Source organism: Ursus americanus, chromosome 2 (assembly GCF_024610735.1).
Source record: "Ursus americanus isolate L20-20 chromosome 2, mUrsAme1.1.p, whole genome shotgun sequence".
NCBI classification, from domain to species: domain Eukaryota; kingdom Metazoa; phylum Chordata; class Mammalia; order Carnivora; family Ursidae; genus Ursus; species Ursus americanus.
In genome coordinates this window covers 92,834,999-92,847,813 of record NC_142128.1, presented here as the reverse complement: position 1 = coordinate 92,847,813, position 12,815 = coordinate 92,834,999, and positions in this window count along the sequence as shown.

The window sequence follows — 12,815 nt, the reverse complement described above, 5'->3', positions numbered from 1 at the left end:
ACACTCTGATGCTGCACTCCATCCTTTTTTGCCCCATGCTCCCACCCTGGCCCCAGCACTCATCACCACAGTGGTGATCATAATGACTATTGTTCTTATGGAGTATCTGAAAACTCCATGAGATGCTTTATATATGGTAGCTCATTGCAGTCATCAAAAACCTGCAAGGCAATGAGGAGACAGGTTCAGAAAGGTTCAGTAACTTCCCTAAGCTCATACACCAGTAAGTACTGGAGCCAGAATTCAAACTCAGGGCTGCTGGCTGCAGAGCCAGTGTTCTCATTCACTAGGCTATAGAAAGAATAACACTATGAAACTGAGCACAGGGGAGGGCCCGCAGCTGTGCAGCATGAGTAGCTGAGGAGAGAGCGTAGCCACGAAGCAAACTTTGCCACTCAAACCTTGGCTCCAGTTACACCTGTCCTCCCTGCACAAGACACTCTGCCCGCCATGCTCTTCGCTGCCCTTTTGCAATTAATTGACCACACTGTTCTTTTATCTTACAATCATCTCCCCTTCCTCTCTGCCTATCTATAATACTAGCCTTCTTCAGGGTTGTGCTTTATTTCTGCCACAGTGTTTTATTAGTACAGTTCTGCTTCCTGCCTGTCCTGGCTGTCATTTTTCTTTACAAGGAGACTCTAAGCAACTTTCAGAACTGTGGCTCTTTCTCCCTTTGGTATCCCACAGCAACTAAGAAGCTACAGTCATGTGGTAAGAGGTGGGTTGAATACCACTGCATTCAGTTGAATGTTTACATAAATCTTTACCCCTGACCCTAACATTGAAAGAGGAATTCCCCAGGACAAACAGAAGTCACTCTTTCTTGTACATACACATCTCTAAAAAATTCACTGAAAATGAACAATCATAACCATTTAGTCATTAACTTTCTTCTTCCTCACTTTGAGCCAATCTTTCAAATTGACTTCTCCAACATGTGTGCGTGCTTGACCTTGCTCTTGAGCCAGAACTTTTAGCAGTGCACCACAGTTCACTAGTGTAGGGAAGGGGCTGAAGTGTTTCTCAGGGCCTGGCACGTATATTTGCTTGAAGTACTTTTTTTTTTTTTTTTAAATGAAGGAGGCCTGGATGAATGATAGCTGTCCCAGCAAATGCCAGGTTAGACAGAGCCCAATAATTTCTGGGTGCCGGAAGTTAGGTGCCACCAGAGTGAAAAGAGGAACTATGAAGTGAAATTAAATTGCAACTGCTCGGACCAAAATACATGGAAGTTAAAAATAGAAACACAGAAATGAGGTTTGTTTCAATTCTCAAACAGAGAGATCGTGGATGGAGAATCACATCAGCTACAGATGTTCTGTGTCTGTAGTTACAGTTCTGTAACCGTAGTAGATACAGAACAATTAAGAGAAACAAGAGCTTTCTAGTCATTTTACTAGAAAATAAAAAGACAAAACAAAGGTTATGAAGCACCTAGTCTAATAAACCCTCGTTCATTTATTTTTTTAAATAAGTTCATTTTATCTGACTTACAAAATATGAGTAATAATGATATGGTGTTCTTTTTAAGTTAAAGAATGAATCAAGTATTGATTTGGATGGGCATAATTTATCAGACCTGATTATACGTCACGGAACAGAGAGTGCAACACGGCTTCATGTTTTCTTCAGAACATGATCACAGAATCCATTTTGCATTGGGGCAGATAACTAGTGGTCCCCACAAGTCTATTCTCTTATGCAAGCCCTTTGCCATCCAGGCAGAGACCACTTTCTCAACTTCCCTAGCAGTTGTGGCCATGAAATTTAGTTCTCACCGATGGAACGTGAGAGGACGTGATATAAACATATATCTTCTGTTATCACTTGCTTAAAAGGAAATTGCTTGTTCTGGACTTCCTCTCTTTCCCCTTCCTTTTAACTGAAACATGGATGAGCCACGTGATTTACCTCTGACTGCACAGGTGCGCATCACCCCTGGGAGAACACAGAGCACAGGAGGGAAGGAGCACGCGCCCCAACTGACCTCGCCGAGCTAGACTGTTATACGAGAGAGACATATCTTTCATCTCAAATCACTGTATTTTGAGGTCCCTTTTCCAGCATCTCAGGTTTTTCCATAATCAGTACAATGAAAGAGAGATCCATCTATTTTCTCAAGGGCTCTTTTAACCCTTGTATTTCAAAATCATTCTCCTTTAAATCATCTGATCATGCTACCGTCTTGGTTGATTCCCTCTTCTTCAGTTGTTAACTGATCTGAACCAGCCAGAGCTTCCTTTCTCAAACACTTTAAGTGTGATTCTCCAATTGTACTTTCACAGACTCAATATCTTGACTCTTGCAAGATTTGCAGTTTTATTCATCACTCAATTTACTTTGCATTCAAATGTTCACAGCCATAGACTTAGAAAAGATGGAAAAGGATATTTATGTGAGGACTAATTTCATTATTAGCCAATTCATTAGTGAATATTTTATGTTGTAAAAAATTTTCTTTCTCTGTACAACCTAAGATCAGGGCCTCAGATAATGTTACCTCAGTGCCAAATCATCATACCTGAGAAGATTTTCAAAAGGTATTCAGGAAAAGGAGAACTTGTCTATTCCTTTAGTGATTAACCTAATTTTTTAAAAAGATTTTATTTATTTATTTGATAGAGAGACACCGAGAGAGGGAACACAGCAGGGGGAGTGGGAGAGGGAGAAACAGGGTTCCTGCCAAGCGGGGAGCCCAATGCTGGGCTCAATCCCAAGACCCTGGGATCATGACCTGAGCCAAAGGCAGACATTTAATGACTGAGCCACCCAGGCGCCCCTGATTAACCTAAATTTTTAACAAGCATACTAACAAACTCAAAGTTTCATATTTTTATCCTCTCTTAAGCTCTACACAGATCGTAGAATGTTTTCATTCTAATCAGTGTAATTCCCTTAACTTAAACGCTGTAGCTGTCTGGTATTTTGGTTCTGTCTTGTTTTGATTTGTCCTACCAGTTAGGTATTATCGTTGCTGTTATTATTTTATACAGTCGTTTGTTTTTATTTAACCACATCTTTAATCACATACTTGCTCACCATTTCTTTTTGCAGCTCAGACTTTCCATTCATGCTCAAACCCCGGAGAGGACTGCCTTGTGGTTATAAATACTCAGGGGAGATTTTTCTTCCTTTGCTCAAACCAAGGTCAAACCAGACAAGATTCCTTGTTGTCCCATTCTATAGGGTAGATTGAGTTTAACCTTAAACTAAGACCATAGCTCTTAGGTGTCCCAGCTTTATTTGTGAGTTTCTTATGAGATCCCCACGTTAGTCCAACCTTAGTCTTTATCCCTTGCCTTCTAAGTCCTGTGCGCCCATCAAAACAAAACATCAAGGTCACCAAGGTTTGTTAGATAACCCTAAATGAAATCTGCTTTGATGTGCATTTGCCCTTAAGTTTCCCACTTTCACTGAGTTTTCCGCCTCTGTGGATGTCTTCCTTTCTTGCTGGCTCAGAGATGCAATTTTATTTTATTTAAGATTTTATGTATTTATTTGACAGAGAGAGACACAGCCAGTGAGAGAGGGAACACAAGCAGGGAGAGTGGGAGGGGAAGGAGCAGGCTCCCAGCGAAGCAGGGAGCCCAATGTGGGGCTTGATCCCAGGACTCTGGGATCACGCCCTGAGCCGAAGGCAGATGCTTAATGACTGAGCCACCCAGGCACCCCATCAGAGATGCAATTTTAAAATATTCTTTATATTCTTTCCATTTCTTTTGGTTGTTTTCAACTGGAGGATAATTCAGGATACCTAACCCCCTTGCTGCTGGAGCTGAAATTCCTCATTTTAAACAGTTTACACTTTCCTAAATAGGGACTCTGCCACAGTATAATAATTATTATTATTATAGCTAATATTCACTGAGCATTACTATAAGCTGGGTACTGTTCAATGTGTTCCATTTATAGTAAGTCATCGAATCCTCACGATACCACTAGCCACACCCGGATAATCTGACTCCAGAGCCCATGCTGCTAACTACTATGTATTTGTCTATAGGGCACAGACTACAAAAGAGGGTTCTATTTCATATGCATAGGAGGAAAAATATACAGATCTTTCCTAATGAATGCAGCCAGTGAGAATTCCACAGAAATGCCAGCACTTGCTTTTCTCGTACTGGGAATGAGTCACACAACAGCCTCATGCTGGGCTCTGTGTTCAAGAGACTCATACCTGTTGCACAGACGAGGTTACAGGTACAATATAATGCCAATATAGTAATAAGGTTCATCATATATGCCATATCCTTTATGCAGAGTGACTGTAGGGGACCTGGCCTTGAGAAGGCCAGGACTTGAGGCTGTCACTCAGCTCAATGAGAAAGAGGGTTCTAAGTGATTCTCAGTGTCTGCCATGGACCTGGATGTGGAAGTGCCACCCCTGGAATCCTCCTGAAATGAGAACATGGAACAGGGCAAAAGCCAGTTGTGGAGTCAGATCTTCTTGCCACCTACTCCGGCCAACCTACTCCGGCCAACCTACTCCGGCCAACTGAGCCAACCTTCCCCAGACTGTCAAGTTCTGCCTTACATCCTCTCCCCTCTTCCTAGTTCATAGAAAGTGAAAAGCCTCACCCAGGGAGGTCTGTGACCTCTCTCCACATGTTCTATGTTCTACCTAACTTTACTAAGTGCAGCTTTGCATATAAACTGGCCCATGTCTTTGGAACTTAGAAGGAGGTAAGGTGAATAGAATGAAAATTGGGCATAGAAAATGTCTGTGCTTTTCTTTTTTAAGATTTTATTTATTTATTTATTTATTTATTTATTTATTTATTTGAGAGACAGAGAGCAAATAGGGAGAGAGAGAGAAAAGGGGAGAATCTCAAGCAGACTCCATGCTGAGCACTGAGCCTACCCGGGGCTCCATCTCATGACCCTGAGATCATGACCTGAGCCAAAACCACGGGTTGGTCGCTTAACCAACAGAGCCCCACAGTCATCCCACAAGAGGTCTGTTCTAAGTGGGGAAGGGATGGTAGAGAGACTGTCCGGATTCTTCACCGCTTTCTAAATCCAGAAATGCTGGGAGGCATTTTCAGTGGTGACAAGTGTAAGTTCCAGAATCATCCTGCTGCAGTTTGAATCTTAGCTGTACCACAAGCTATTTGAATTTGGGCAAGTTACTTAATTTCTCTTAGCCTTCGTTTCATCACCCATAAAATTGGGATAATAATTATACCTACTTGGTAGAGTATATAGAGACCAGCAGTTCCCAATTTTTTTTTAACTCAGGACATCTTTATGCTCTTCAAAATTATTGAGGATCCTTAAGAGCTTTTATTTACATGTGCTATATCTATCAATATTTATTATAGCAAAAATTTTAAATAAGAATATTTTGAACTTTTATTCATCTAAAAATTAACCTTATTGCATGCTAACATCAACAACAAATTTTTATAGAAAAAAACTATATTTCCAAAAAACTAATGAGAACAATTTATGTTTTTAGATACTTAAAAAATATCTGGTTTAATGAAAGGCGACTGGGTTTACACATCTGCTGCCTTCAGTCTGTCGTGACATGCTGTTTTGGCGGATGTATAGGAAGAAAATCTAACCAACTACAAATGTACAGTTGGAAGAGAGGAGTGTTTAATATTCGTTTCAGAAAATTGTGGATATCATCATTTGATTACATAGCAGAACTTAACAAGTGTTAAAAATTAGTTGCTGTGTAAATAAAAAATTATATCAGTGAATTTATGCTGTTTTTAACATCCATTGGGGTATCTTGCATTTTGAAAGGATCCTTTACCATCCACGAATTTGTAACATAATTCATTGATCATGTAAATATTGGCACACTGAATTCATACAGATCTTCCTAACACTGACCCATTACATTATTCAACAGCCAGAAAAAAAAATTACGTTCATTCATATCACCACTGTGGTCACCAGAAAAGCATTAAGTACTAGTAAGCAATCACTCTCAAGGTGGTATGCAAGGTTTCCAAAATTAACCTTCACTTGAAAGCTTAGACTTTTTTTTATTTTTTTTAAAGATTGTATTTATTTATTTATTTGACACAGAGAGAGAGAGAGAGAGAGTACAAACAGGGGGAGCTGCAGGCAGAGGGAGAGGGAGAAGCAGGCTCCCCGCAGATCAGGGAGCCCAATGTGGGGCTCGATCCCAGGACCCTGGGATCATGACCTGAGCCAAAGGCAGACCCTTAACTGACGGAGACATCCAGGTACCCCGGAAACTTGGATTTTATCATTGGCAAAAAATATTACCAAATGTTTTTTTCTGGAAGTAACAGGCTCATTTCTTTTGTTTAAAATATATATATCTGCCTAATACTCAAGTCTGAAAAATCAAGAAGACTGTTTCTTAGTCTTTTTCTTCCCAAGTAAAAATTGTGTTTCAGCTATTGAATTCCTAATTCAATCACACAAGGACTTTCCCTTTAGACTACCTTATTTCAGTGTGCAGCACACCTCCTACTATACTTCCCATGTCAGCACTCAGAATATTAAAAAGATGGATACTGAAAGAGTCAAAATTCAATAAAATTAATTTTTGCTGCCTCATCAGGACATTCTTATGTGAAACTGACTTTTTTGTTTACTATGAGGGCTTAGAGAATGTGGTGACTGTTACAGAGTGGCGCCATTGCCTTAGTTGATACCAAAATGACAGCAGTTTTATCCCCATCAGTGCAAACGCCAGGCACTGTGTGAAAGTGAAAAAGGCAAATATGTGACAGTATTGTCATGAGATAGTTTTGACCTCACAGACTTCTTAAGGCACCCCAGTATCCACAGATGACACTTGAAAACTACTATTGTAAGACCAGGAATCAGCAAACTTTTTCTGTAATGGGCCAGAGAGTAATATTTTCAACTCTGCAGGCCATCTTGTCCCTGCCGTACCTCTCAACTTTGCCACTGCAGAAGAGAGGTAGCCATAGGCAGTACATAACAAATAAACAGGACTGTGTTCCTATAAAACTTTTTATAAAAAGAGGCAGCAGATAATAGTTGGCCCAAGGCCATAGTTTGTTAGCCCTTGGTATAGACCAAACAAGATAATGAATATTCCACTACTGGGTATTTACTCCCCAAACATGAAAACACTAATTCAAAAAGATACATGCACCCTTATGTTTATTGCAGCATTATTTACAATAGCCAAGATATGGAAGCAACCCAAGTGTCCATCATAGATGAATGGATAAAGGAGTTGTCACACACACACACACACACACACACACACACACACACACACACACACACTGGAATATTAGCCATAAAAAAGAATGAAATCTTGCCATTTGCAGCAACATGGATGGATGTAGAGGTTATAATACCAAGTGAAATAAGTCAGTCAGAGAAAGGTAAATGCCATATGATTTCATTCATATGTGGAATTTAAGAAACAAAATGAACAAATAAAAAAAAGAGATAAATGAAAAAAACAGACTCTTAACTATAGAGAACAAACTGGTGGTTACCAGAGGAGAAGTAGGATGGGGGATGGGTGAAACAGGTGAAGGAGATTATATACTTCTAGCCATCAAAAAGGGTGAAATCTTACCATTTACATTGACATGGATGGAACTAGAGGGTATTATGCTAAGCAAAGTAAGTCAAACAGAGAAAGACAATTATCATATGGTTTCACTCATATGAAGAATATGAGAAACAGCGCAGGGGATCATAGGGGAAGGGAGGCAAAACTGAATGGGAAGTCATCAGAGAGGGAGAAAAGCCACAAGAGACTCTTAACTGTAAGAAACAAACTGAGGGTTGCTGGAAGGGAGGTGGGTGGGAGATGGGGTAACTAGGTGATGGACATTAAGGAGGGCATGTGCTGTGATGAGCATTGGGTGTTATATGCAACTGATGAATAACTGAACTCTACATCTGAAACTAATGATGTACTATATGTTGGCTAATTTAATTTAAATTTTAAAAAAAGAGTACACTTATCGTGATGAGCACTGAGTAATGTATAAAATTGTTGAATCATTATATTGTATACCAGAAACTAATATAACACTGTATGTTAATTATATTTGAATTTTTAAAAAGTACTTAGCATAAATCATGGTGTATGGTTTAATTATAGTAATTGCTCAGTCAATGGTATCTATGATGACGAGTTTTCATAACTCTCCGCCACAAACACCACTTACATGCATACACATATAGACCACAGCAAGACCAATTAGCCTTAACAGTACAATACCGCCTTCTGTTTCCTGCCTTTTATCATAAATTGAATAATCAAGTTAACCCAATTGATTGCTGAAATGATAGAGTCAAATTAGTTAAAGAAATAAATAATAAGGAGGTATTAATAGAAGTTCAGCAGAAGTGCATGAAGAGTTTTAGGTATATGCAAATGCACTTCACGATAAGACATGGTTTACTGGACAAGCATAGGTCCACCTGTGTGAAATTGTGGGTCCTAGTTCCAGATCTGTCCTTAACTAGTTTATAACCTTAGACTTCTCTGGGCCTCAGTCTCTACATGATCAATGGAAGACATTGAATTAGATAGTTTATCAATTTCCTATTGCTACAATGACTTTGTGTAACGAACAGCCACCGAGTATCAGTGGTACATAACAATAGCATTTATTTAGCTCATGAATTTGTGTGTCAGCTGACTGAGAGATGACTTGAATGGGTAGTTCTGTGCCATGTGTCTCTCATTCTCTTTCTAAGACCCACAGAGGTGTCTTGGTATTTTCTTCTCATGGCAATGATAGAGGTGTAAGGAGGCAAAACAGAATTACACAAGGCCTCTTAGCCCCCAGGCTTGGAATGGTATACTACCAACTTCATTCTATTGGCCACCAAGTATGTAGCCAAAACAAAGTTGAAGAGTCTTGAAATATACCCCCACCTTTTCCAAGGGTAGAACTTCACAGTCACATGGCAAAGAATGTGGTTATAGGGAAGAACTGGGGCCATCAATGCAATATACTACAATTTGTATCTAAGATCACCACCTCTGATAAAAATTACAGTGTATTTTAAATTAAAAGTCTTGTCTATGTGGTTTTTCAAGACACTAAGACCTTTGTTTATGATTTCTTCAAATTAGCTTGGGCTAGAAAGGAAAGAAAGATGGACAGAGGGGGTAGTTCGAAAATTATGGGAATGGGAAGGAGGAGTGTTAGAGGGAGGGGGAGGAAAGAGAATGGTGAAAGGGGTGGAAGGAAGGGAGCGAGGGAGGGAAGGAGGGAGATGTGAGAGAGAAGGACAAAGTAAGGACGTAAGGAGCATGTGAGAAGAAAGCTACTAATGAATAAGTCCCATCAAAATGTAACCTGAACCAACAAAGTTATTAGGAGCCCATTAGAAACAAATTTAGCTCATTTTTTAGGAACTAAGTTTTAAAAGGGTATCTATTCTGATTCTACCCAGAATAAGCTATATGGAAACTGTGATTGTCTAATATACGCTTCGTTTTCAATATTTATGTAAAGCTGATTTAGCATAAAGCATGTCTAATTATGTTAAAGTTTTGAAGCTTTTATTGTAGACAAATCAAATGTCATAGAAGATTGCTCATGTCTAAAAAAATGAAAGTGAGATTCTTAAATCATACTTTTTTATTATTGATCTTATTTTCTACAACAGTTTCAGATCACGTGCATAACTTTATCACATTGTTTCACATCATTTGCTGATTTCAGACAGTGAGTCTCTGATTTGATATTAAGTTCGATCTTACTTCTTAAGTAAGTAAGCAGATAACTTACTTACTATTTCCAGCATTATGTTCTGTTATTTTTATCTTGCATGTGTTTCCCTTATTCTTACATGACTTCTTTCAACTATTTGTACAGTATAATTTTAGGCTTACATACAAAGTTTTGAAGAGGTGACCTAATTTAATAAGAGAAAAAATAATCTCCTAATCTTTATTGTTATTAAGGTGCTTATCATGGTGAAGGTTAAGACATGTTTATAACTAAAGAGTTAGAAAGCTGGAATCAGCCAAGAATCTGAAACCAAAATGATTAACATTTTCCATCTGCAGAGTCTCTAAACTCTGAAACTAGCTTGAACCAATTCAGGTTGAAAGGCAAGTGAAGTGTAGGAGGGCTGGAACACAGACCAAGTCTCAAGCATCTAGGTTCCAAAACTGTCTCTGCTACTAGTTACCTGGCAATTGACCTCACTTCCCCGGGCCAATATCATCTTAGCCATAACAGAAGGAAATCAGAAAACCAAAGACCTCAAAGTTTTCTCCCAGTAACCATGTCTTACAAAAATGTTCTTGTCAGTTTTCATGTTCCTTCCTGTTGTCAGAGAAGAAAGTACTGAGATTTTTGTTTGAGTTTTGTTTTTTTTGGGTTTTGTTTTGTCCTTCGATTGTCAGATACCCATGTAATTATCTCTCAGTGGTACAGATCCTTAGGGATCCATTAGGTAAACATTATAAGGGAATCATTTTTCACCGGGGAAAGAAAAACTAAGAAGTCCCGAATACATTTGATGTGACACACACTGTGCTAGGTATGTTGCATTATGTTACCTAATCTTCAGTGCAATCCTTTGAGTGAGATTTAATAACCCTTGTTTAATAGGTAAAAGATACTGAGGCTCAAAGAAAGTTACTAAATTGCCCAAGGTCACTAATTCACTCATTTAGCCATCCATTTAATAAATATTTATTGAGTGTGTGCTCTTTGGCAGGTATTATTTTAGTGGAATAACAGACAATAAAAGAGGACTCAAACAAAAAAAAAATCAAACAAACAAGTAACATGTCGATTGTTATAAAAACTACGAAGACAACTAAGCAGGGTGGGAAGCTATGGGGGTGAACAGAGACCTACATGATATAAAGCAGAGATCCAGGCAATGATATGGAGAGAAGAAACAGCAAGCATAGCATTTTTGAGGCGGAAGCATGGCCATTATGTAGTGGAACTAGAATTTAAAATCATGTCTATCTGACATGCACAGTTTGTGTCTTCCTATCATGCCCAGGAAACAGAGGCACACTTATTTTATTTCTGTGGAATAGGCTGTGAAGATAAAAATCTCGAAGTATCTTCGGGAAAAAAAAATTGTACTCCATCTTTACTGAAAACAGCAATCTAGGAAAAGTGGCTTCAAGGGTGTCTGATTAGAAGTGAAGAAAACTTTTCCAGAATGGGCTATAAAGCAAACCTTGTTTGCAAATATCTTGTTGAAAGGAATTTCTAAGGACGATTTATATGAGGCATGGGTGAGTGAGAACTTGCTCCAGCCCTTGTGAATTTGAGACTCAAAGTTTATCGGCAAGAGCCATCTTTTTCAGAAATCTTATTATTGAAAAGAATACAGAAGGAATACAAAAGTAGGAATGAGATATTACTTATCCCTTCGACCAGAACAGGGCTATTAGAGGGCTTCAATATTCTTGCTTTGCTTTTTAATTTTTAGAGTCCGAGAATGGCATCATCTCAGGTTTAGAAAGAACTTATTCCTATGACACACATCACTGGAACTCCCCCGCATCCATCAACAATACCACCACCCCTGCACAAAGGGCCGTTCAGGTGTTCAGCATCGTTCAATAATTTCAGAAGCAATCTGCTGAAATCTGACGCGTATTTCAGACTTACCTCTGGCCATATGCAGACCTGCCGGCCAGCTCCCAGGTGCAGAGGCAGAACACTGATCACCTCCCTCCCAATAAGTTACCTTTCTTGAATGTATACAGCTGTCCCCATCCCATGTCCCTCCCCTAACCCATGGCCTGGCCACGGAGCTTTCTATGTTGATCCTTCTTCTGCAGCCTTCCATCCAGTTTACCGTGCTCTCTAATGTTATCTGTCCTTCCTGAGAGTGCACAGTTCATCTCATACCCACCTTCTCTTTCTCAGATCACCCTCACACTCCCTCCTGCTCAAGAGCAGGTGCCACTCCCCAGGAACTTGTATCTCATCTGTTTTCCCTGATTAGGAAGGCTAGGAGATTTTTACATAAATCTCATATGATCCTGAAATAAGAGCTGGGATTAGGGGTGAAAAGAAGAATGAGATGAATAACTTCAGGCCTCCCGTAAAGTAGTGGTGTCTACCTCCTTGGGGCCAGAGGCACAGAGCAATCATCCATTGCCTGGTGGTACTTTGAAGCCCCTTTAAAGGAAACAAGATTTACATAAAATGCAGCGTGTTTCCTTGAGACTTGTAGGCATTGTTGATACATTCAATTACTTTTCTGCTGAAGAGCTATTCCTTTCCTACAAAATTTAAGTTCAAAGTAGAAATGAATTACAAGCCATATAGAGTCAATCTCTGGTCAACCATATATTTGTGCCCAGTTTCTATTTGTGTTTGAGTCACCTTTGAGTTCCTATAAAGTGTCCCAGTCTCAGCTTCAACAGGGTTCATCACCTACCTGGAGAATAATTTCATCCATGGGTTACTTTTAAGAAACGCCTTCCTTACAGTGCCTTCAAATCCACTTCCGGTCATTGGTCTCTTTGTATTTCTAGGTTGAATGCCTAGAAATTGCCAGCCACATGTATCTTCTGAAGCTCTCTATGCAGCAGCAGATATTTCCAAAAAGAGGACATACTGCAGGCTATGGTGGTGAAATGGGGGTCAGGAAAGCTGGAAATAAAAACATTAAGAAATATCTTCAAGGAAAGAGAGTATCACATGATTTTTATGACCATAACTACATTATATATAATCTAATTTTGTAACTGTGAGAGCATAGAGTGGCAAATAGTGGGGCCCAGAGCAGAAAGTTCCAAACCCAGTTTTGCTTTTAACTACCATATGACCTAGGACAACACAGGTAATCTCTGAGGACCTCAGTTTTCTCATCTGAAAATGTAG